The 26354-nt window shown below is 35.0% G+C and overlaps 1 protein-coding gene across 1 annotated transcript in view; it reads left to right on the top strand.

Annotated features, from left to right (window-relative positions):
* Window positions 1-26354, top strand: part of LOC111511146 (uncharacterized) — a 541917-nt gene that overhangs the window by 348401 nt on the left and 167162 nt on the right. The window lies entirely within an intron of this gene.

Below are 26354 nucleotides of genomic sequence, written 5' to 3'. Positions count from 1 at the left end.
ACTTCCCTGGCTAATATCACGAAGGGCGTTGTATTATATCCGACAGGCGTCAGTGCAGGAATTTTCACAGAAAATTGTCTGCATATGCAATTGGCAATACAATTGAAAGAGTAGACCTTCAGTTTCGGGACCAGTTTCGGGCTTATTAGCCACTCATCAGTGCAAGATATTGGCCATCATCGACCTAAAGTCAATGATATTCTTTAATTGAAAATCGGAAGAAGAATGAATTACTCTGAAAGAATTCCGATTTTCAATTATGGAATATCATCGACTTTAGGTCGATGATGGCCACTATCTTGCACTGATGAGTGGCTAATATGCCCGAAACCGTTTTGCAAGTGTGTCCGTTCCAAAATTGACTCTTTCAGTTGTATGGCCAATTGCATATGGAGAAAATTTTCTGTGAAGATTCCTGCACTGCCGCCTGACAGATATAATCCAACGCCCTTCGTGGTATTAGCCAGGGGAGTAGTTGATAGGCATCAGTCCAGGTATATTCGAGACTGGCTTGAACGTTTAAAGTTCATTTCTTTAGATTTGTTCATTGCCAGTCTTCAAGCATAGCCCACTGACTAATAAGAATAGATGAGGTATTGTGATAAGAAGATATCCGGTGGTTTTCGAAAAATAATAGTGTCGCAAAATTTTCAATTATAGAAATGATAATAATATTAGTAATAGTTTTTATTGATGAGAGAAATGATTAACAAAGAAAAACATCAGGAATATAAACCTATGAAATAGTCATAAAGCAAAATCATAAGGAAATACTTGGAAAATATCTATTGATCCCAAATAATTTTGAAGCTGTTTTTTTCCAAGAGAATGAAATTGTGAATTATCGATCAAGATATTGTAAGTACTCTCGATCAATAGTATTTATATGTTTATGAACTGCATTAACGGAATTATCAACCATATAGTTATTACCGTTACAAGGCCTATATGTGGCAAACAATGGATGCGGTTGAATATTGTAACAACCAAATCATTTATTTGCGTATCAGCCGTGTATCGTTCAAGACTTTTCGAAGTCCCGCTGAAAAATTACATTTTGATCCCCAGGAAAGAACAAACCACGTACCTCGTAATTCTACAGAAAAATCCCAACATCATGTTGTCATGGAACAGCTTAACAAATATCACAACAATAATATAAAGAACGTCAGTTTTTTGTGTTCGCGACTTCGTTTTAACAACTATCATGGATGAAATGGAAGAAATTCAGGAACAAAATCACATTCCTTCAGAAATATTGGGAGAATTATGTGCAGCGAGTGCTGTTCAACTGCCGAAAATAACTCTTTTAAAAAATCTGTTTTTCCGTTAATCAGCTGTCGCCCCCATACGAACGACAACTCTCCGAAGTTGAGAAACTTGTTCGAGCTAAGGACTAACGAGGTCTTACCTTTTAACGTGTGATTTCTAACACGGTTGCAGAATCATCCCAGCTTCAACCAGATAAATTCTTTCGAGAAAAATATCTGGTCGAGGCAGGAATTGGCACAAACTCAAGAGCGATATCAAAAAAATATCAAAATTTTGAAATGGCTGCCGGCCGTTATAAAGTCTTATTTTTGGTTCAATCAAAGTGAAAATCTACGCCAAAGTTCAACTTTATGTTAGTTTAGTGTTAGGAATCACACGTTTGAAGGTAAGACCTCGTTAGTCCTTAACACGCAGAAGTTTCAACTTTTGAGAGTTTTCGTCCGCAGGGGGCGACAGCTGGTTAACGGAAAACAGATTTTATCAGTATGAAGTAATACCATGCAGCCAACTACTTGGTTACATTACATGAAGATGGAAAATTTTCAAAGGAATAAAATGTTACAAAATGTCTATGAAAATTTTTCAATACAATGTGCGACTGACATTTCTTTCAAATACAAACCGTATGAAATTTTCCCGTCAACTTAATAATATGCCTAATTTTACTCGACTAAGTTTCCAATTTTTATTTCCGAATGAGTTCTTTCACCTCGTCTCCGTTGTGAAAAAGCCGTTAACGTGTCCGGAATATGTTTACTTTCATTTTCCAATATATCGGTTTTGGGTGTCCGTATAATCATTGTTACATAATAATCAATTATTGTAATTATATACTATTGTAAAATTTAATTGCTACCAAACGAAGCATGGAAAATATTATGTTCTCGCTGCTATAATAAATATATTATACGGTGAGATTTCAAAGTGTGAAGAAATTTTCATTACTTATACCCTCGATCCCAGCCGGATAAAATTATAATAATCGTGTTTTCCAGGAAAATTCGTTGTGGATGGCAATCCGTCAGTCGAATCATTATAATTTATTGAGTTTCATATACGACGTTTTCTAAACTGACTAAGAATCATAAAAAAATGTATTCTTTCTGTAATCGCCCTCTGTTGCTCTTTGCAGCTTTCACTGCAAGCGCACAGCGCCATCCGCCCGCGAATAGATCAAGCAATAATGTCAATATATCAAGGAGATTACATACAGCGCCATCTGCCCGCGAATAGATCAAGCAATAATGTCGATAATTCTGTCAAATACAGATCCCGAGCTTGAGAGTTACAAACAAACATACATACATACATGCATGCATACAGGTGAAGCTAATAAAAGCGTGTTGATAAAAAATATACTTTTTTCAAATTAAGGAATGCATGTAAAGTGAGTTCGAATTATATCAAGGAGGTTAGGTTAAGCCATCTACAGCGCCATCTGCCCGCGAATAGATCATGCAATAATGTCGAAAATTCTGTTAAATACCAGCTTGAAAGTTACAAACAAATAAACATACATACATACATACATACAGGTTAAGCTAATAAAAGCGTGTTAATTAAGAAAAGTAACCTCAATCGTGAAACGAATATTATTCAAATAGTTGTTTGAAATAGATTAGTCCATCATGGCTTCATAAATGTTCACTCTGTTGCAATGCATGAACAATAAGTAGCTTGTACGGATTAAACTCCTGTTCAGGAATCGAAATGTAGCATATTGGTTAACAGGCTTAGCGTAAAAGAAGGATTCTCGACTATTGACAATGCAACATTGAGTTTTGCATCTTTATCCTTCACAAATCCAGTTTCTTTGAACTTTTGATGAATACTGTTCATGGTTGAATTGATAATTGATCTATCGGGATATGAATACATCACATTCTTGTTAACTTCTGATACGATCGCCATATTCTACCATCGTCAAAACTTTGACGTCCATTGTCTTTCTCATAATCTAGGCAAAAGGATGTTTCATCCACAGTTACAAAAAATGATCGGCAATAAAGAATTTCAGACTCTGTACCTACTTGACAAAGAAAAGAAATTACACGGAAATAACTGTTTGCATTGAAGTAGATTATTCCAGTGCAGTGCAGTTTATTACAACTGATTTCAATTAGTCGGAACGCACTTTGAACAAATTTTCTGAACTCATTGTTGTAAAATTACCTGCAAAATGTTATTGAAAATATATCAATGAAATATATGCCATTATGACATTTTAGTTTTTTTCTCGCTGATTTTTGGGTGCATAGAAATTGGGTTTCGATTTGACTAGAAAAGTAAGGGTGTGAAAAATACTTTGAATTTAACCCAAATTCAAACTAAGAGTTTTACCCTTTCTACACGTGAATAAAGTTCTCCATTACAATTTTCATACTGTGGAAGGTGGAAATGCCTAAAGAAAGTGTATGAGAAAATTAATTTCTTGTATCCCGCATCGATAAATATAATTACCCTGACATTAACACGTTGGTATGCAACATAAAAAGTAATTTCTTGTATTGAACGAGTCATTTTTTGTAAAGGAAAATCAGTTTTTTATCGACCTTCTTTGGGTCGATTCTTTAGCTAAATTCAAAGTATTTTTCTTCGTGAAAAATACTTTGAATTTAAACTGAATTCAAACTAAAAATTTTTCCGTTTCTACACATGAACAAAGTTCTTCATTTAAATTTTCATATTGTGAAAGGTGAAAATACTCAGATACTATCTGTGAAAAAACTAATTTCTTGTAAAACCTCATTGATACAGTTCTTTGTATGATTTTCACTATAAAGGGTTTTACGGAAACCGCGACACGTGTTTCGCTATACATTAGCTTTCTCAAGCGTTAATATGGCTTTTTTAGAGGTAGTTGACAATGTTTCGTGGTGCATTTCATTAGTTCAGACTTCCATTGTCTAATATGATGTAAATTGATTTGAAATCCCTGAAAGAATCTGTAAAAAAATAAAAAGATTAGCTGAAAAATAATAGATACGAGTATATTAATCAAAAGAAACTGAAATTACAATGAAATAAAATACAAACAACAATCAAAAACTTAATTATCAACATAAAATCAAAATTAAAAATTATTAACAAGAAATGAAAATTAAAAATCAAAAGATTTCAAACCAAGTTACTTCACGACGTTTCGATTGTTAATATCCACAATCGTCTTCGGGTGATGACTGGACCTATTCTCGACAGCCATCTTGATTTCGGACAGTTTGGAGCCTGGCTCCCTTACCCTTTCAACTAGCACTGGACCTATTCCTTCGACATCTGACTATTTATGGGTCATTCCAGTGCTTCAACCTATCCCTTCTTCCCTCTCTCCGCTTCATCGGTTTTAGGGGGAGCTGACCATTTAGCGGGAGTTAGTCGTTTTCCGCTTGATCATAGGTTTCCATATATTGCGTATCTCTACGCTAACTTGGCTGAATGCAATGTTGGGCAACATATATGCGTCTTCTTTGAATTTTCTCCTGAACCAGTGTTCCTTGTGGATAATTTCAGCTTGAGACTACTTGATATCATACTGATGCGTCCAAACATGCTCTGATATTTCTGATTTGCTGGTATCTCCTCGTTGTGTGTGTTTTTTGTGCTCGGCAAAGCAAACTTTCAATGGCTTCTTAGTTTCACCGATGTATGATTCTCCTCACTCGCAGGGTATCCAGTAAATACAATTCTTGAAATCGCAGTCCGCGTTTGGTGACCTGGTTTTCGTGAGGCTTCTACGTATAGTGTTTCCAGATCTGAAGCAGGTACTGATGTTATACTTGGATAGAATTCTTCTTATCCTTTTCGACAATCCTCTGATGTAGGGAAGTACAAGTACTGATTGTGGCGGCTCCTCTTCTTCGTGAGGTTTTTGCTGTCTTCCAACCAAAATCTGTTTCAACATCACTTTGGAGTAACCGTTCCGTTGAAAGTCTTGATGATTCCTTTCTTAGTCGATTGATGGTGGTTGGATTCCTGATTCAGATACTGTATCGTGTGAGTAGGTTTTCGGTATACAGTTGTTTTCCATTCAGTGTCGGTCCTCTTCACCAATACGTCTAAGGATGCAATTCGTTGTGGACTTCCTTCTTGATTCTGAAAGTGATGGATGGACTTACGTTGTTGATGTGCTTCAAGAAGGTGTCTAGTTCTGTATTCCCATGGTTCTATATTATGAAGGTGTCGTCGGCTTATCTCAACCAGACTTGAAGCTTCTTCAATGGCCAGGGTTTCAAACCACTCCATATATATGTTGACTATAACCGGTGAAAGTGGCAATCCCATTGAAAGTTCCTCATCTTGCGTAAATAATTCGTCCTTCAGTTGGAAATAGCAGTTTCGTACACAACATCCTAATAATTCCATAATTTCTTGTATCGGTGAGTTTGTTCTATCTTCCAGGTACTTATCTTCGGATAGCTTCCTGTGTATGATTTGAAGTGCTTCTTCGACAGAAACGTTGGTGCAGAGGCTTCCACGTCGAAACTGATTAGTTGATCCTGCTCTGTGACTTTGATTGCCCCTAGTACTTCCGACAAAATGCCTTAAATTCTTCACAAAAGATGATGCTTTCCTTGCAGTGGTTTTATTATTAGTAGTAATTTGGCATTTTAATATGGATTTTCATCAAGTATCAGCTATTTCTCTCAATTAATTTCTTGTATCCTGCATCGATAAATATTATGATCCTGACATGCAACAACATGTTTGTATGCAACATAAAAAGTAATTTCTTGTATTGAACGAAAGTCATTTTCTAACTTTCTATGGTTTTTCATCGACCATCTTTGGTCAAACTAAGAAGTTTTCCTTTCCACACGTGAATAACGTTTTCAATTACAATTTTCATAAGGTAGAAGGTGAAAATACCCAAAGAAAGTCGATGAAAAAAATAATTTCTTGTATCCTGCATCGATAAATATTATGATCTTGACATTAACACGTTTGTATGCGTAAATCCCCTCCATCGATGCAAAACTAGAGCGACGAAGAAGTAAAGGACAACAAAATCAAAAAACAAAATCGACACGCGGACGCAATAAAGAATACGTCGAACGCAATGGCTAATATTCATTAATAAATAACTTTGCAATTGTAAAACGCAATCTGAAATACCTCTATAAATAAATGAAAGGAGAGAGAGACAAGAGCCAAGATTTAAAATGAAGTTGATAATAACCTTCAGCGTAGATTGTAGACATAAAATTCATTTCAGGTTTTTAATGGTCAAATATTTTAGTTCCAATATAGAAGTGGAAGAACACGGTGCTGCGTTCTGTTAGATAATTTCATATAATTACTGTTGTTTAAGTGCTCGATTGTTGGTTTTAACAACATGTCTTCTGCCGCATTTACCGGATGGTGGATACCTCAATGAGCTGATGTAAGTACTCTGCGATTGACAATTGTTTATTGTAACGTTCGACGGGGTTTATTATCTGCTCGTCGGAATCTTCATGCAAACTACGGAAAACGTGAGGTTTTTTTCTTCTGTCTTCGCTTGCAGTGACCGGCGGAAAGTGTGCGACAAAAGGGAGTATTTTTTATGATGAAAACGTGCAAGTTTGTGGAGTGAAAGCAAGAAGTTTGGTGATGAAAACTTGTTCGTGTTCCTTTGTTGTTCTGGTCGCGTAAATGTTCGAAACTAGAGAATCTATTCACATACATGCGATCTCAGATTTTGTAAACCTCTTTTGAATATCTTCACTTTCCATAAACTTGAAAGAATCAGTCGTGAGAGTGAGATGTGAATTTTTCAGATCTTATGCTTATTTTGCGTAGATATATTGGATATTCCGTATGCAATGTAAATTTAAAAATATACAGTGTGTCTCACTTCTCATGGAAACACCCCCGTATCTCCCGTAATATTCGAGATGGAACGATGAAACTCACAGGACTGATGGAAATGCACCTGAATGGGGTTGGCCAAAGTGATATATACTGTCCGCCACTCGCGATGGAACACCCCATTTTTTCAGATAAAACATAATACGGCGCAAAATAGTTCGCTTCCAATACCTGAACCCCTTCATTCTATCTGGAGAGTACTCTCAGGTATGGAAGATACAGATGCTGTGAGATGCTATCATTCATTTTGAGCCTATCTGAGGAAAATGTCACAGCACTCTCAGATTATCGAGATAGTTTGAAGCAGTGTATGAAAAATTATCGATGGCGTCATCTATTATAACTGAAGAAGATTATTCGTAAAACTAATTCTGGTTGTTGAACATCCAAATTCTATCCCAACCAGAAGTGAGAGCTCTCGATTGATGAGCAAAAACTGCAAAAAATGGAAAAAAATCTAAATTCAAAGGTTCACATCTCGAAAACTGTACAATTCTGAGCTTTGGCTGTGGACACTTTCAATCAGCACATCAAGAACTACAACACATCAAAATTTCGGCAAAATTGAAGGCAAGCCATTTCTCATAAGAAATGTGCGGGGTCCTTTATCAAAATATTGAGGAAAAATTTTACCATCCGAAACAAAATTAATCTTCATATTCATTGCAACACCGAAACAACTGTTAATTTTTAAAGAAAAAATCGCACTCGGTGAACAGGTAGAATTTAGATTATTTTACCTACTTGCTGAATTGTTGTCTGAAATCATTTGTAGGGATTGAATTACATCAGTTTCATTGAATCATGATTTTTCCTTTAACCTGACAATATTGTTGAAAGATCTTGTTGTATTAACCCCAGACCAGTTTTCATTGCATTTGTTGTTTCTAGTATTGTTGTTCTTTGAATCACCGTTGTTCCTGTTGTTTCTGGCGTGTTTTTGTTCCCATTGTGTTTATTGTTCCTGTATTTGTGTTGTGTTCCAGTTGTTTTCTGTTCGTGAGTTCCTGTTCATATTTCAATATTTCTGAAGTTCCCATTTTAACTGATATCAGCTCATTTTGACTGACAAAGTTCAACATGGCACGGAACTATACATTAAATATATGATCTATTCGTGAGCACCGGCCAAGTAACAAAGGACAGAAAAATTGTAAAACATCATATTGATGATAATAGATATTGGCGGCTCATCAAGCTGATCCTAGACTTAGCTTGAGAAACTTATCGCTTCAACTCAATATGAGCCGCAGTAAAATATGGAGGTGTTTAAAGAGGCATAAAATGCATGCGTTCAAACCCAAATTTTTACATACTTTGCACGAAGGAGATGAAATCCGCCGTATGGAGTATTGTTTATGGATGCAGGGAAATTATCTCAATGACAGGAATTTTTAAAGTATATCTTATACAGTGATGAGGCTACCTTTACCACGAATGGTGTTGTATCTTCCCAGAACATGAGGTTTTGGGCTGAACAAAATCCAAATTGGGTGGTGAATTGTAGAGACCAAAGTTAATGTGTGGTGTGGTATCCTGAACGAAAATATTATCTGGCCATTTTTTTTCGATCAAAATTTAAACGGACGACTATTCGTTGATTTTCTCGAAAATGCAGTTTCCGATGTGTTGGAAGAACTACCTTTGGATGTGAGATACAGCATGATTTTTCAGTAAGATGGTTCACCAGTTCACAATAGTGGCATAACAAGGGTTTGGTTGAATAGGAATCTACCTATGAAATGGATAGGACCCAATAGCGCTCTCGTAGTATGGCCACCAAGATTCCCAGATTTAACTCCACTGGATTTTCATTTATGGGGAAACTTGAAAAATAAAGTTTATGAGGATAGGCCAACAAATAAGGAAGATCTCCGTGCTAGAATTATACAAGCATGTAGAGAAATCACACCTAGAGAACTGAGAAGAGTTGGAGGAAATAATAGAAGGCGCATAGAAAAATGTGTTCGATTGGGTGGAAATTTCATAGAAGGCATGAAAATATAAAATTGTCAACAGTTAAATCATTTGAAATTGATTGTTTTGTTTTTTAATTGAAAATGTGATTTTGAAAGGAGTACTTCGAAAGAATTTTGAACTACATAACATTTTTCGCCACAAAATATCCTTGTTTTTTTTAGATAATGGGAAAATGAGAATATGAACTAACATTAACCATCCTAAAACCTCACTGATTACATGTTTCCGTTCCTCTTACAAAATTACCATTTTCTCTGTTATTGAGAAGGAATAACTTTCCTGACAACAAAATAAAAAATAAATCATTTATGTGAAAACAAAAGTCGAGTTTCTCTTAAACAATTTCGTTCATGTTTTGATGTCAAAACCAACCAACCAACCAACCAAAAAAAATCTACTTCAATTATTACGGAAGATACGGGGGTGTTTCCATTAGAAGTGAAACAAATTAGGATTTTTCAGGACTGAAATTTTTTCAGTAAAAAAGTGTAATCGTAGTAAGTTGGTAGTCCTGATCACGAATCTGAAGGAATTTTGAGCCTATTTTGCCCCCTAATATATTTTACCGTAAAAATAGGGTGTTCCATCGCGAGTGGCGGACAGTGGCCAACCCTATTCAGGTGGTAGGTGCATTTTGAGCATTTCTATCAGTCCCGAGAGTTTCATCGTTCCACCTCGAATATTACGGAAGATACAGGGGTGTTTCCATAAGAAGGGAGACAAATTCGAACTTTTCAGGACTGAAATTTTTCCAGGAAAAATGTGTATTCGTAGTAAGTTGGTAGTCCTGATCACTCACGAATCTGAAGGAATTTTGAGCCTATTTTGCCCCCTAATATATTTTACCGTAAAAATGGGGTGTTCAATCGCGAGTGGCGGACAGTGTATATCACTTTCGCTAACCCCATTCAGGTGATAGGTGCATTTTGAGCATTTCCATCAGTCCTGAGAGGTTCATCGTTCTTCTTCGAATATTATGGAAGATACAGGAGTATTTCCATGAGAAGTGAGACACACTGTATTACTTTCAATTTCAATAATTTTATTCGAATTTGAATACTTAGTTTTGAATATGATTGATCAATAACCGACCGAATAAAGGCATCAGTGGTAAACTTTGAATCCGAGATCACTTACTTGTTTGGTAAAATTTCCGATAAGGACCAGTGAATTTTTCAGATAGGGGTAAATTTTCCTTTTAGGGCACCGGGCGATTTCAAAACAATTTTTGAGTTTATTTACGTATTTTGATGCGTAGATTACGAATCCGAAGAAAACAGTGGCGCTCTCCCTTATTAACAAAGTTACGGCCCTTCAAAGTTCAGAAAAGAACGACTTTTCAGCCTTCTTGTTCACAAAATGAACTATTTGAAAACACAAGCATTTATTCACTAGGTCACCTTTACTCATTATCCGCCCTTCTTTGACACTTTTTACTTTAATAATCAACATGTTTCTAATAAAAAACTTAATTTAAAAACGAATGCTTCTCCTGGTGACATTCTACTATTTTTAGGTTAGTTACTAGTGACATTGCAGAAAAAAGCGGTCGGTATTTGCTGCCGCCTACTATTTCAAATTCGTAATATACCACCAAAAACCAATTTTCCATCTAAAGAATGAAAGTAAAAAACATTTACTTTAGGAATATTGACTGCATCAGTCGTACCAACCATGCCATTAACCTTAAAAACGTAAAATACAGAGATATATAGCCAAAAAGCAGCTTCGTACTTTTTTTTACATTTTTATTGGAAAAATGTTGATTGTTGAAGTGAAAAGTGTCAAGGAAGGAGGAATAAGGTGTAAAGGTGACCTAGTGAATACATTCTTGTGTTTTCAAATAGTCTATTTTGTGAAAGAGAAAGCTGAAAAGTCGCCCTTTTCTGAACTTTGAAGGGCCGTAACTTTGTAAATAAGGAAGAGCGCCACTTTTCTCTTTCGGATTCGTAATCTACGCATCAAAATACGTACACTCAAATTTTTTTTCAAAATCGCCGGTGCCCTCAAAACGAAAATTTACTCTTAATTTTTCACTATTGTCACCGGATGTATTTCATCCGTGTTTTTGGTATATCCAGAATATTTCCTGTGTGAGCATTCTATTTGATGAAGCTTCTACTCCTTAGTATGATATATCTCTGAAGCACCTTATTCGAAACGAATTCACATTTTTCACTTCTCCAACACATAAAAATTTTATTCAGATGCTTATCACTTGGTCATTTTAATTTCCAAGTGGTGAACCATCACAATAATGGAGATTGTGTTCTTTCCAAATTTTCTAAAGACGCTGTAGAAAAAGTAACTTCTTCGCTAGTAACGTCCCGGAATCGCATGAAAAGTTAAGATCTCGTTAATCATCAACTCGCACAAGTTTCAGCTTTTGAAGGTTACTATTCGTAGGGGGGTGACAGCTGATTAACTGAAAAACATATTTCAAAACAGATTAAAATAGATGTATGATACACACATCTTTATAAATAGTTTATTTTGATAGTCATTACTTCATTTGAAAGTTTCCCATAACTCTCATGTACAAATAAAAAAAAAGAAAACGAAACAAAAACCTCCTAAAAATCCAAAAGCCTTTTTACAATTAGTACTTTTTTAACTGGGCTGTAATATATTCGAATAATAATTGAAACATAGAAATCGACATTTTTCTTTCGTTTTTTTACAGTTATTGAACTATTTGAGAGATATCTTCAATGGTGGAAAAATTACCATAATTCGTCTAGAAATGTTACTGCGTTTGAACAAAGTTCAAATAGAAATGTATTCAAGACTACTTGTAAATTTTGCCTGTAAGTTAAAAAAATATATGAGTTTTTAATGGAAACATTATCCATTTTGATAATGGCAAAAACATCGGTGCCATTCTTAAATCCGTGCGGAAACACTGAAAATTGTAATTGAAATCTATGAAAGGTTAATTCAATGTCTTTCTGAATCGGATGGTAGTTTTTGCATTGCGTGAACATTTTTCTGAAATATTTTTATCAACGACTTCATTGAATTCATCCGTCATTTTAGGTAAGTATTGTGTTGGTTCAATTTGAATAAAGCTGAAATGAAGAAGATACTACATATTCAATTTATATTTTTAATGTTCCACCTAAGTCGATGGCACAACTACTCGTATTCTACATCACGAAGGAGCGAGGGAAAAATCTGAAACCCATAATAATAAAAATATCTTAATGGTATACATTCGTAAGGTGGCATCCAGCTATTTAGATTCGTACGATGAGACTCTCAGGATTAAGTATCTTTCAATAGACTGAAATGTGGAAAATAGTTACAATAAACAGTCTAGCGAATAAATAAACCTCCGTTTGCGGGACAATATTTCGAAAAACATTTATTTGCTCTCACACTTGACCCAATAATAATAACTCCTACGTCGTTTCAACCTTGCTCATGCCCATAAATACAGCACGAGTCATGCTGTTATTGTTGTTGAGTAAACATACCACAATTTGTTCTTTCCTGTCCTGCATGCATGAGGTAATATTTTATAGATGTTTTGCATTCACCTCGCAGGGTTTTCCATAAAAATATGGTAAGATATGTTCAAAAGAATTTCGTATGTGTATTCAAAATATTCAAAGAACAGGTCAGTTTTTATTTCTAGGGTGACTAATTCTGATATGGAAATCATACCCGAAACTTTACCCCCTTGCAGTTAGCAACTACTACCCTCCTATTTTTTCAGTGACATGGGTGGTCGAGTGTACATCATTTGGAAGGTCTTTTGTTCCCCTATTACTTCTATTTTTTTTATTGGTTCATTCATTATTGGGAACACAGTTGGCAACATAATCAACGGATAAAGTGTTTAAAATGACCTCCATCTAGTTCCATAGTCTACTTTCAAAAGCGTTTCTTACATTATTGAAGATGTCCAGAGTCAGAAATCGGCATTTCCCAACAATCCTCTATCGCAAGTCTAGATTTGTAAAATTTATTTAATTAATACTGAACGTTTTGAAACGGACGACACTGTTTTCTTTTTGAACTGGTATTTTGTGTTGAATCTAGTTGTCGCAGAACAAATAGTAGCCACTGTCACTTCTTCACGAATTATTATTCAGTCATCCTTGTTCAGTGTGTTTCAACATGGTGTATAATACTGAAGAAAGAATATAAATTGTTGCAACCTATTATCGAAATAATGAATGTGCTAAAGCTGCTGCAAGAATTTATAATATGAATCATTCAGACCACAAAGTGAGCTATCAATACGTTAAACAGTCAATGAATAAGTTTCGAACTTCAGGTTCTGTTCACAACAGAAAACAGGGTTGAAGTTGCAGTTTTAGGACCTGTACAAATGGATAATCGATAATATATCAGACAAGTAGCTAGAGCATCTGGTTTTTCGGATTTTGAGAGCCTACAAATTCCATCCTATCAAAATAAGGCCAGTTCAGGATTTAAACGAAGATAATCCTGATCGTCGACTTCATTTTTGTGAGGTGTTCAGCAAGAAATTGACCAATAACCCAAACCTATTATACAATACATGTTTTTCAGACGAAAGTTATTTCATGTTGAATGTTGAAGTGAATAGACATAATTGTCTTTACTGGAGCGATGTGAATCCTCATTTGGTGATGGAAACACATTCACAAACTCCACAAAAATTGAATGTCTGGGCCGGCATTCTCGGTAATCATATTGTTGGACCATTTTTCATTGAATGTGATCTCAACGGAGACACTTGAATCTATCACTGTGTAGATCCTTTGATTACACAAATTTTAGAAAATGATGACAACTTAGTAGAATATGAAATAACATTGTAGCAGGATGGTGCACCCCCACATTTCAATGTTTGGGTAGGCAGTTTTTAAACGAACGTTTTCCAAAGCGTTGGATGGGCAGAAGGGGTCCAGTGGAGTGGCCAGCTAGATCACCTGATCTCACACCGATGGACAGTGGGGACACCTGAAGTCGAAAGTGTACTCTGTTAAGCGTACAAATCCAGAAGATCTGCGACAGAGAATTGTTCGGGAATGCCGATTGCTGTCTCCGTACATCTTGAATAATGTACGGAACGCTTTAGAGGGTAGACTGTATTATTGTATGGAACTAGGTGGAAGTCATTTTGAACAATTTATCCGTTGATTGTGTTGCCATTGATATTATTTGTTGTTAATTTCCTCATTAGAAACGAATTAACCAATTTCGAAAAAAATCATAAAGGTAACAGAGGAACAAAAACCTTTCAAATAATGTATCAATCGACCTCACATGCCATTGAAAAAAATAGGGATGGTAGTTGATTACCGCAGGGGGTGAAATTTCGGGTATGATTTTCATATCAGAATTAGTCCTCCTAGAAATGAAAATCAACGTGCTCCTTGAAATTTTCGATTACATGTCCATTTTTAACTTACAGGGGGGTCAAGTTTTCGTTGGAACGCCCTGTATATCATTGCTGAAATTCTAATACTGACAGGAATATATAAATATTGGAATTTAATGTTTTATTTCCAGCTATGGAACTTTAGAAAAAAGGAACAATGTTGAAACAAATCATTTTATTTTTCCATCTCATAAGCGAGAAAATAGTAGAGGTAATGATCCGATATTATTTTTTCAAAATAGATATAAATCAGTTTCGGATAATTGTTTTCACGTTTGTTTTTACATTATTAGTAAATCATTCATTCCAACAGTTTTGAGTTGAATTTCAATCGATGTGAGCAACATTCATTTGAGAAAACGATCTCGGAAAGTTTATTTCGCGAAGATATCTTTCTAATAGTTCCTACAGTAAGAAGAGTATAGAGTCGAACCCAGGTGCGGATTCAGGAGGAACGTTTGCTCATCACTCTCTAAATTCTGAAGCTCGGAAAAAAATCGGAAAGGGAAATGGTGAGGACACACAACCAATCAATATATTCAAAGATGGATATTAATCAAAATGATGGAAACATCAAAAATAAGAATTAATATTATTCTCGTCACACTTCAATTATTCAACAGTCAGTTACCCCTGTGAGTAACGCCTGATTGATCCTCCAACTAATGCGAAGATATAGTTAGCCGCGTATTCCCGGGATATATCGCTTTTGGTGGAATTATAGGGCTAAAGCATGTGAATATCAATAGAAGAGAGTCCTCAGCTTTTTTTTTGACTATCAAGGTGGTTTATGGCATCTGCATCTACTCTTTTCTGGATAAAATCTAGCGGTTTCAAGATATCCTTAGGAGCGGAGCTTCATGAATATGATCAATATACCAAAGAAAGTATTATTTGAGCTTTATGAATTATTGAAAGTTGCTGAGTGGTGTGCTATTGCTACTATCCGCATGTGAATGTGGCGAAACACCAAATTGACACGACTCATCTATGGACAAAGCTAAGGGAGTTGTGTGACTTAACATTATTATGTTTGGTTTCATCAAAGTTGCCTCTGTAGAGAAAACTAATACCTGGATTTCCTCAGTATTAAATTTAGTGAGAATATCGTTTGAATGACGTTTATCAAAAATTCAAGACAGGCAAATTTTTCAACATTGTAATAATTTGGGCAGCAGATTCAATTTATCGAGTACGAGTTAAAAAAAAACTGTATTTTCACTTATATCGATATAGATCTGATTTTAGTACAGTCCCGTTGATAGTGTTAATCATTACTCTCAAAACTATGAAGTATGGCACGTTATTCAAAAATTTTAAATGTAGGGAAAATATATCTGTCCTTCATCCATATTTCACAAAAATACGGTTCTGCATTTCAACAAGTGGAGTTATTGAACAAAGTACTAAAATAGTTTGAGTCATGACTTTCATGATATTTTTTCTATGTTCTAGAGATACAGACGTCAAAAACTACCTTGACTGTCGCATAAATTGAAGAAAAGTTAAAAACCCTTTTCTATCAATGTTTTTACGACCGTTTTAGCCGTATCAGTTCCACCAACAACATTTATCGGTAATTTACTCAACACTGAAATGAGTTTGTGGTCGGAAGATCCCAATGGGGACCTCATGGTGACTGTGTGAATTTCTGGATTAGTTTTCAGGTATATATCCAGAAGACTAGCATATTCTCCATCGCGGTAAGCAATCCTGGTTGGCTTTTTTATAATCTGAATATGTCCGCTGCTTATTGCAAAAGCCTCAGTTTCGCGACCTTGTTCGTCGTTGATATTTGAAATGTTGACCCATTCGATATTGTGGACATTGAAGTCATCGAATATTGAAATTTCGGCACTGAGATGATTGATTTGCATAAAGTCAATGGTGTTTGCAAGTGAAGAGAATGGTGTCCTATATTGTGTATCGCTTGGTGGTCGATACACGCAGCATATGAATTTATTTTGAACCACATAACATCAAAGTTTTGGGGTTCCAGCATTTCCTCTCGTGGACAGGAGAGATCGCTTCTGATGAAAAGAGATATTGCAAAGTTACGTCTGAATCGGGAGTGGAAATTGTAGTCAGGGTATAGAAAATTGGCGGGGTTTGTAGAAGCACTGTCTTTAGTTTCTGTGAGTGCAAGAATATGAGGACTATTTGTTTACAAATGTTGGTGCACCGAATTTATATTTGAGTTGAGTCCTCTGATGTTTCAGAAATCGATTTTGAAGTTGCTAGTGGGTCTCTTAGCAACTGCAGTTACCATGCTATTTCCCTGTGGACTGATGTTAGGAAGACCCTGCTGACTGTCAGAAATAGTGGTTTTTGAGAAACTTCTGCAGGATGATGCCCTCGAATCGACCCGCACCCGGAATTCCGATTGGGGAGATATTTTACCTCTAGGGTATGTTGACCCTAGGAGTGCCATCATGCATTTTTTCTTCATATTATCACCCTTGAAACCGGTACCACCGATGCCACCTTTTTTTCCTTTTTTTCTACCAATATTTCCTCGCTTATGAGATGAAAGAATAAAATGATTTTAATAGTTCGGACTTCCATTGTCTACTATATAAAATGATTTGAAATCCCTGAAACAACTGAAAAAGAAGAATTGATATCAACCAAAATAAACCTGAAATGAAATAATAGTGAAATAAAATACAAGTAAAAATAGAACAATTGAATAAATAAAATAAAGAAATGAAAAAAGAGAATAAAAATAAAAAGTGGAGAGATTCCAAGTCACGTTAGTTCACGACGTTTCGATTGTTAGTATCTACAATCGTCTTCGGGTGATGACTGGACTTATTCCTCCGAGAGATGACTATTTATAGGTCGTTCGAGTACTTTCACTTATCCCCGCTTATCACCTTCAAACAAAATAAAATGATTTGTTTTAACATTGCTCATTTTTTCTGAAATTCAAAAGCTGGCAATGAAACAGTACATTTCAATATTCAGATCTTTTTGTCTGTACTAGAATTTCAGCAATGGTGTAGACATCTTTTTCTAGAAAACTTTGTTCATTCTCCACGCATTTATTTATCATATTGGATGCCTCCGATTTTCTATTGAATAATACCTACCATATTTTCATGGGAAACCCTGAGAGTTGAATGAAAAATATCTATAAAATATTATCTCATGCATGCAGGACAGCAAAGAACAAATTGTGGTATGCTCACTCAACGGCAATATCATTATGACTCGTGCCGTATTTATGGGCATAAGCAAGGTTGAAACAAGCAGGAGTCATCATTAGTCTGTTAAGTGTGTGAGCAAATGAATATTTTCCGAAATATTGTCCCGCAAACGAAGGTTCATTCGCTAGACTGTGTATTATAACTATTTTCCACATTTCAGTCCTCTGAAAGATATTTAATCTTGAGAGTCTCATCGTACAAATCTAAATATCTGGATGCCACCTTACGAATGTATACCACTGAAGTCGTTTCATTATTAAAGTTTTGAGATTTTCCCCTCGCTCCCTCGATATGTGAAATGCAGTTGATGTTGATGCAGTCAAGCTGCTGAAAAATAACCCGATTAAAATGAAAAGATAAGTAGATGAGTACTATTTCGATCATTCACCCAAGTTTGCTTACTAAGTTTTCATGACGGCGTTTGAAACAAATAAAATCTAAAGAGTTATACAAAATTAGAGGAAGTGAAAAAAATACTATGTCACAGCTTGTAACGAAGGCAAAAATCTAATGAAAAAAACACAAAAGGTGGTTCCAGGTAAAAATCTGAGTATAATTTCTATGTAGGTATTGCAACACTTCTGAGTGAAAATTTTACATACTCAAGTAACACTTCATTGTGAGATTTTCACTGAATATTTCACGAAACTGCAACACGTGTTTCGCTATAAAATAGCTTCCTCAGGCGTGCTCATTCTCAAAAAAAAAGTAATTTTAATCTTAAATTACATTTACATGTTTTTGACGTACCTTGTATATGATTAAAAACTGAAATTTGATTATTACATTTTGGTTCATGCAACAATGTACACATTTTTTCAAGAATTGATTTTTTGATTAATCAGACCGAAATGGTTTATACTTGATTTCATGAAGATTTGGAGCTTTTCCAAAATAACATCAGCTACCGTCCCTTTCACAATTTATTTCATAGTACAGTGGATTGAATTCTTTGTCGAATTCCATCTGGCATCTTCCTTGAGAGGAAATGGTCATCACCTACTTACTCAGGCTTTTCCTTTAAGGACAGTTGAGACCAACAATGCACTCATGGTTCAGCCTATCACCACTGGCAGGTAAAAACAGCAAGAGTTCTTAAATAGTGAAATAATGTGTCCTGAGTTGAACCTCAAAAGGATAAGCAGCCACAGTCCGTCGCGTATTTCTGATATACCGCTTTTGGTGGAATCAAATGTGCCAAGTCACTTGAACACCGTGAAAGTATCTTTAGAAGAGAGATAAATCTCCAACCTTTCTTCAATGTTCCAGACTATCAAATAAGCAATTGATGTTCGCGTCTCCAATCAGGCGAATGGATGGTTCTTTTCTGGATGGAATTCAGCAGCTTCAGGGTATGCTTACAGGCGAAGCTCCATACATGAGAACAAATAAGATCTGATATGAGCTTTATAAAGCATCTACTTGCCTTGCAGTGAAAACTATAGTGGAAGACAGAGTTCGATTCTCGTTCGGCGGCCTCTACTTATTCATAGTACTGAGTTGTGAATGCGAATTCTCCATCATGATGATGTTCTTTATAAATGATTTCATGGAGTGACAGTCAATGAAGCTGAGAGAAGACTCGCACAGATAATGAAAATTTGAAACAAGCGTCGTAACCTTAACCGTCAAATCGAAATACACCGTTAAGAATAATGTCATTATGAAGCATCTACATCATAAATTAGTTGACAACTGAAATTAATGAAAATATTGATTGGGGTCACCATCTTTCGAGAACTTCTGAACTTGTAGGTATGTCTGAGATTTTATGAAACGAAAGCAAGATAATTGCAACACCATACATCATAAATGCTTATTATTCATATAATTATGTTGAATGTTGAGTATGATTCAAATTGTATGACAGTGACATCTCTTGAAGAAGTAAATTATAAGAAGTTATTAATAGATATAATAGAAAAATTTACCAAAATGATAAATAAGCGCTACTGATTTCTAGGCGTTTTATTCATTGTTAGAACTTAATTTACGATAATGAAAATGGCACGACGATTAAAATTAATACCATGCAATACGATAACCGACATAAACTTGAAGTTGTCAACGATAAAATCTTTCGTAACCTTCAGTCCACTATTTATAAGTTGCATTATAAATCTTTCGAGAGGAAGGTTGGTTTATATATGAGATTTTATTGCGACAGGAGGTTTCATTGATGTCGAGATCATTTTGCGTCATCTCGGGATGGCATTAGAATACTATGAATATATAATAATCAATAGTTTTTCATAATTCTTTTTATGATATCCAGAAAATTTATTGAAAGGTGAATTTTTCAATAGAAAACTGTCTAAACGTCTGACAAATTGATCGCATCCTGTGCATTTTGCAACTCTTTGCAATTTTTACTAAAACATTTCATTAGATTTCAAAACCACATACATGATGAAGGAAATTATTGACTGTTCATACTATTTATTGCTGAATCAGTATTCATACCATGAAATGCAGCAGGAAATAATGTAAATTTGTCAACTCAACAAAGTTGAATACATCGTTTTCAAGAATAGTCCTAGCTGTTCATTTCCTAGTGTCGCTATTCAAAAAACTTGCAGCCCTTTTGAATCGAAGAATCCCTAACGAATTATTAAGTTTTTATTGATTTTATTTCGTAATTTCGAATGATCTGATATTGAAAAGGAGTGGCATTAAATTTAGTAAAGTGTTTGAAGAAAATGTATCTAATTCAATAATGAGAATTTTCTGAGATTTGTGCTTACCTCTAGCAAAGTTATCAGTGCGAAAATGTTGATGACGAGCATTGACATTAGCAGTGTAATATCATCGGTAAAGCTATGTATTGGATTTCTCTGTCTCTTCAACAGGTCATTGTTTTACAAAAAGTTTGAATATAATATGGATCCCTGAACTAGCTTTCTTGCTTGAATTATTCGAGAGGAAATCATCTAAGTAAGAATATTGACAGTTTATCAGTTCATCATTAGCGATAATGGAGACTGACAAAGAATTTCCTCAGATCATTCAGAAGTAGATATCCAAACACGAACTGATATTGAACACGAGTGAAAGAATGATATCAGTACTAAGAGGAATCATAAATTTACTAGTGTACTGTGTCAGGAACTATTATTTCAGTTGAACGAAAAAAAATATTCATACACGACGAAGAATTGTAAACAGGATCGCGACTTCAACCTGCCATAACCCAAATACATAAACAATGGAATTGTTTGAGAATGTGGATACAGAAAAACACTCAAGGACCTCTAAGTTTAAATGAAATAATGTTAACTTTTTGTATGGAACCATGGAGATATTGACCTCTATACCAACTCAAACGAAAACTCACCTGAATGAAGAATATACTAACCCCCAGAGGAAGAGAGAAATCGTCAAGATACCAATTGATTATAATCATAGGTGAATACAACAATAAAAATATTGTTAGTACTATAAATCGAAAAATGATCCGTGATACTTCATATAATCAGACAGTGCGATATTATGAAATAATAATAGTTTTATTATTTTCAACCGTTTGTAAATCACAAATGTAGCGCAAATGGTATAATCGAAGATTTTTGTTTCTTTCTGTTTTGGTCTTCCACTTGAACATATTTTTACCTGAAAGAGATATAGAACAATGAGAAATAATTGAGGAAATGAAACAAGAAAGAGGTAAAAAAAGTAACGGAAAAGGGAGCAATTGAAGTGCTAAATTAAATTCACTGAATGAACAGCAGATTATATCCAAACTAACGCATGAATGCTTTTTTGGATGAATTTAAACTATCAAGTTTATAGATACTATTGATGCATGCATACATTGTAAGAGAATAAATGACAATATACATATTTCTTTGGAATGTTTTGATATTGTAAGAATGTTTGTCGATGAATGTTCAGTTCAGAATTTCAGGTTTTTTGTTTAAATAGGAAGATATACCCGACGTCAATATACATATTGTTGAACATGGACGCGATATGATGCGTCGTCTGTTGTATATAATGAGCCATCTAAGTTGTTTATATTTTACTGATATCTGTCTAAATTCACAAAAACTTCTGAAAATACTAGAACAAATCATCTAAGGGAGCAATTCGATCAGGCCAGTCTCAACTCCCTACACTGTAGGTTAATGGAATGACACCTATCAGAAAACAACTACTCCTCTGGCTAATACCACGAAGGGCGTTGGATATCCGTCAGGTGTCAGTGCCAGATTCTTCACTGAAGTTATTTCTGCATATGCTGTTGGCGATACAACTGCCGCAATAGATTCTCAATTTTGGAACACACTTGCAGACGGGTTTCGGACTGTTTGGCCACTCATCAGTGAAAAGTAGTGGCTATCATCAACATAAAGTCGATGATTTCCGGTAATTCAATATCGAATTTCTTCAGTCTTTTTCCTCGAACTAGGCTGAAACGGACAACAAGCAGCAGCTTTGTTATTGCCCCATCTGCCTGTGAATTCCTCGTATAAAGAAAGAATACTTTTCACATATAGTCAGTGAGCATACTGGTTATAAATCAAATCATCTAAAGGAACGCAATACGCAAAAAGCTATGAGTTTCGAGGCAAGTGAAAATTTTAGTTTTTACTATTGTAAACGATGAAATCAAATTTCTGGGCATCTTCATTGATCAATGCTCACATGGTACAATATTTGTGATGTTTGAATGGGAAATTGAATTCTATATCACATCAAATCAGAAATCTGAGGCAATTATTGAACACTGTTCAATTGCGGATATTGTATTATGCCAGGTTGACTCGAGGTTGCTGTGTGGTGTATGTTTCCGGATATTTTCTTCACTCATGGCTCAAAAGACGGTTTCACGTACAATTCTCCTCCACATTTTTCAATTTAGAATCAGTTATTTCGTCGAATTCTCAAAATGATTCCATTTTATAAAAGGTACACTGTAAAGAACCGTCGCGACGACAAGAATGAAAATGAATCGTTGACTGGAGATTATAAATAGATATCTTCTGTATCTTACAATGCGAGTACCTACCTTTCTTCTAGTATTCCGGGCAATTACCTAGTATTCCGGGTTATTGATATTGTGCCTCGTCATTCATCAATGGTTTGAGCTGATGATTCAATTGATTACTGCATGTCATTGTGATATTTCATTACCGAAACTTCAGTGGAGCCCATACGTCCCCAGTGACTGTACCGTTAGGACTATCTTTCACTCGTTAAAAACTGTGTGATATAATGGAATGAAAAACAGTGACAACTTTCATATCCTGCGGCTTGAAGAATTGGATAGCGTTGGAAATATTTCTGTTGTGTAACAGCATGAAAATTGATGAGACGACATTATTTCATTTAATAAGAAGAAGAATAAGTTTTGAATGCTGAAATTAATATGAACAATACAATGCAGTATGTTTTTTATCGAGCTTTATTTACAAGTTTGAGGTAAAGGAGTCATCAAAAAAAATTTTCAGATAAATGATTCATATTGTACACCTTGAATAGGTGTACAAAAAAATCCGCGATGATTTATGCCTATCTCTCAGGGATAACCCACAATAACCATTTTTTATCCTTGAGAAATAATGTCTTATATACGAAACGATTTTGAACAATACAGCATCAATTCTTATCCAATTGAGTACCTTAAATACACTGATGGATGTAGTCGTTACTAGGTGGTAGGAAATCATAACGAAGAAATGAAATTTGAAACTTTCCAGGTTTTTACCACTTTTATTTGTAACTAACATTACTGAAGTTTCGTCTTATAAGAACATTTTCAAATTTATACATTAAACTTATAAGTTTATTATACATTATGTATATATTATACATCAAACCTAAAGTTCAATGTATAAGTTTGAAAATGTCCTTATAGGAAGAAACTGCAGCAACCTTAGTTATAGATAAAAGTGGTAAAAAATATAGAAAGTTTCAATTAACTTTTCTTCATTACCTTAAATACATTGTGCATTTTACATATAGACCAATATTGCCCTTCACAGCATGTAATTTAAATGAATATTTCTGAAGATATCACAGTACATAGCGGTTGCGGCGGTACCAGCCGCGTGGCCAGCGGCGCGTGCCTATAAGTAACGCGTAGAAGGCCGTGCTTCGTCATATAGCACTTTATGATTAGCAGCGACGCACGCGTTTTTATATATATATATATATATATATATATATATATATATATATATATATATATATATATACCGGGTGTCAACGAATCTATTAGACAAGTCATAATTTCTAGACTATTAGGAGAATTGAAATGAGATTTGGTATAGTTGAATGGTATGTGGAGAGGAATGTTTTCACATATTTTTCACTTTCCGGTCACTTCCGGTTTCAGCGGAAATGGCTCCGGTTCTGAATTTTTAAATGGAACACCCTGTATATTGTAACATTTTTGGATTTCTGAGACAATTCTGGATCAGACACTGACATTTCCGGAAGTTTTTCAGCCTACTTGATTTTTTCAGAGTCACTTTTAAAATTGCATCTAGGTGGCCATGATCAGACGTAAACTAATCTATGGACCTCAGGTGATATCAGAAAATTGCAATAGCGGAGTTTTAGTGACTAGTGTGTTGAATATGAATGAGACAAGTTTACAAAATAACATTTTCGTGTCTAACTATTATTTTTCAAATGGCGACCATTTTTTGACAAGCAATTTCCGAAAAAAGGATTTTTTGACGGTTTTTGACGGTTTCAGCGGAAATGGCTCCGGTTCTGAATTTTTAAATGGAACACCCTGTATATTGTAACTGATCCAAAGGTACAATGAGCACAAAAAGGCATACATAAATCCAACAGTATATAAATCAAACCTTGCAACACACGTCATACAAAACAAACATAATTTCCCCCCACCAGAGAACATAAAACTAATAAAACAAATCAACAAGGGAAACCGCATGGACATTTGGGAAAACTTGAACATCCATGAATTCAACAGTCATAAATCACTTATCGAGGAACAAGTACAAATCAAAACACAACAAGATCTTACATTCAATATATTAAACAAAACCATACACATTCCTAGAGAAGATCTAACACGAAGAAGAGTACATGATGCAGAACAAATACAGGCAAATTCACCCAAAGTACCTGAAATACCTGAGTTAAGACGCTCTGACCGTATAAAGAGACAGACAACAGGATGACCAGTTCAGTTTGAGGAGTGCCAGATGATGACAGAACTACCAACTGTCGAAAGCGCTCGCAGATAATTAATAGAAGATATAAAGCTTCAAATCCTTTTTGTAGAATTTAATATTGAAATACTCAAAATAAAGGAAAATATATATATATATATATATATATATATATATATATATATATATATATATATATTCAGTATTAACATTGCACCCGTGCGGAGCCGGGGCGGCACGCTAGTCTTTCCTAATCCTCTATTTTTACTCTGAGCGACACTCCTATCTACGGATTAACCGTTCGGATACATAAAAACAAATTGCCTTCAATTGTTTATTAAATAGTGCACAATAGATTTATTAATGATAATTAAGATCTGCTTTACGATAAGGCATCGGCGATTGATTTGAAACAAAGCACTTTATTCCACTTTGTACTCTTCGTAGCCTTTAGGTTGGAATAGATCCGTTTGGAATAAAAAATTTGACCATCAGCTGTACGCGACTCGTGCAAAATGGTTTTTTATCAACAATAAGAGGAAGTATGTTATTATATCTGCTTAGATGGATTAAAGCTGCGAGAATATACAAAAGGATCAAACTGATTGTTTTGAATCGAAAATATTCAATATGAAAGTTAATTCAAGGTTTGTGTGCACCTACGCTGAAATTAATTTTTTAAAGCTACTTCGAAAGAATGATTTATTTTTGATAAGTACATAATTGAAGGACGACCATACGTGCATGTTACGTAGTATGCTCACAGTCACAAACAATTGAAATTTCATTGACGGGCTGGTTGGGCAAATGATTAAAAAAACGTGGAAAAAATACTTGTTGACGTTTCGAAATTTATTGAGTTCATACTCGGAGCTCGAACTGTGTTACATCTGTGTTATTCCTGCGGATTAACTCAATTAAGTTAGAAACGACGGCATCGAATGATTGTTCTGATCCTTTGCCCTTTATTGAAATATCATTTCACTTGAAATTACGAACTGAAATTTTGCTGACAAAATAGTTTAAGCTTTCGTAGCCGAGGTTTTTAGTGCCACTAATTTTCGGGTTTGAAGGGTGTCGATTTTTGAAATTTCTTCCTGACGTTTTGCTGGCGGCTTCTTCAGAGTGTCGAGACTGGTGATAGGTGAATTATTAATCAGACGGACACAGCGTTTACGAATAATAAAATTTAATAATAAACAAAAAAAACAAAACAAACCCAAAAATAAAAGTGAGTGTGCCAGGTCCCGTACTCACATGTGGTTCACTATTGGAATTTGAAGCTGAAGAAGGTAGCTTCTCGCGTCGTCGAAACGTCATTAAGACATTCCGTAAATCGAAAACCTTCAAACCCGAAAAATATGATCATATCACTATTCACCAATTGCAATAGATTAAAATAAGTAACATCCCATAACTACCCAAATTTTGTCCAGGAAGCAGTTTGAGTGTATATTAATTTGATAGTTTGCCTTAAATTATTATCATACACGAAAGCATTTGGATCGATCGTGGGATATATCTTGT

The sequence above is a fragment of the Leptinotarsa decemlineata genome, unplaced genomic scaffold, assembly GCF_025532065.1.
Source record: "Leptinotarsa decemlineata unplaced genomic scaffold, Ldec_3_MD MMD2_tig00078422_RagTag_RagTag, whole genome shotgun sequence".
In the NCBI taxonomy this organism is placed as follows: domain Eukaryota; kingdom Metazoa; phylum Arthropoda; class Insecta; order Coleoptera; family Chrysomelidae; genus Leptinotarsa; species Leptinotarsa decemlineata.
Note: the sequence above shows the minus strand (reverse complement) of the source record. Positions and strands in the feature narration are given on the sequence as shown.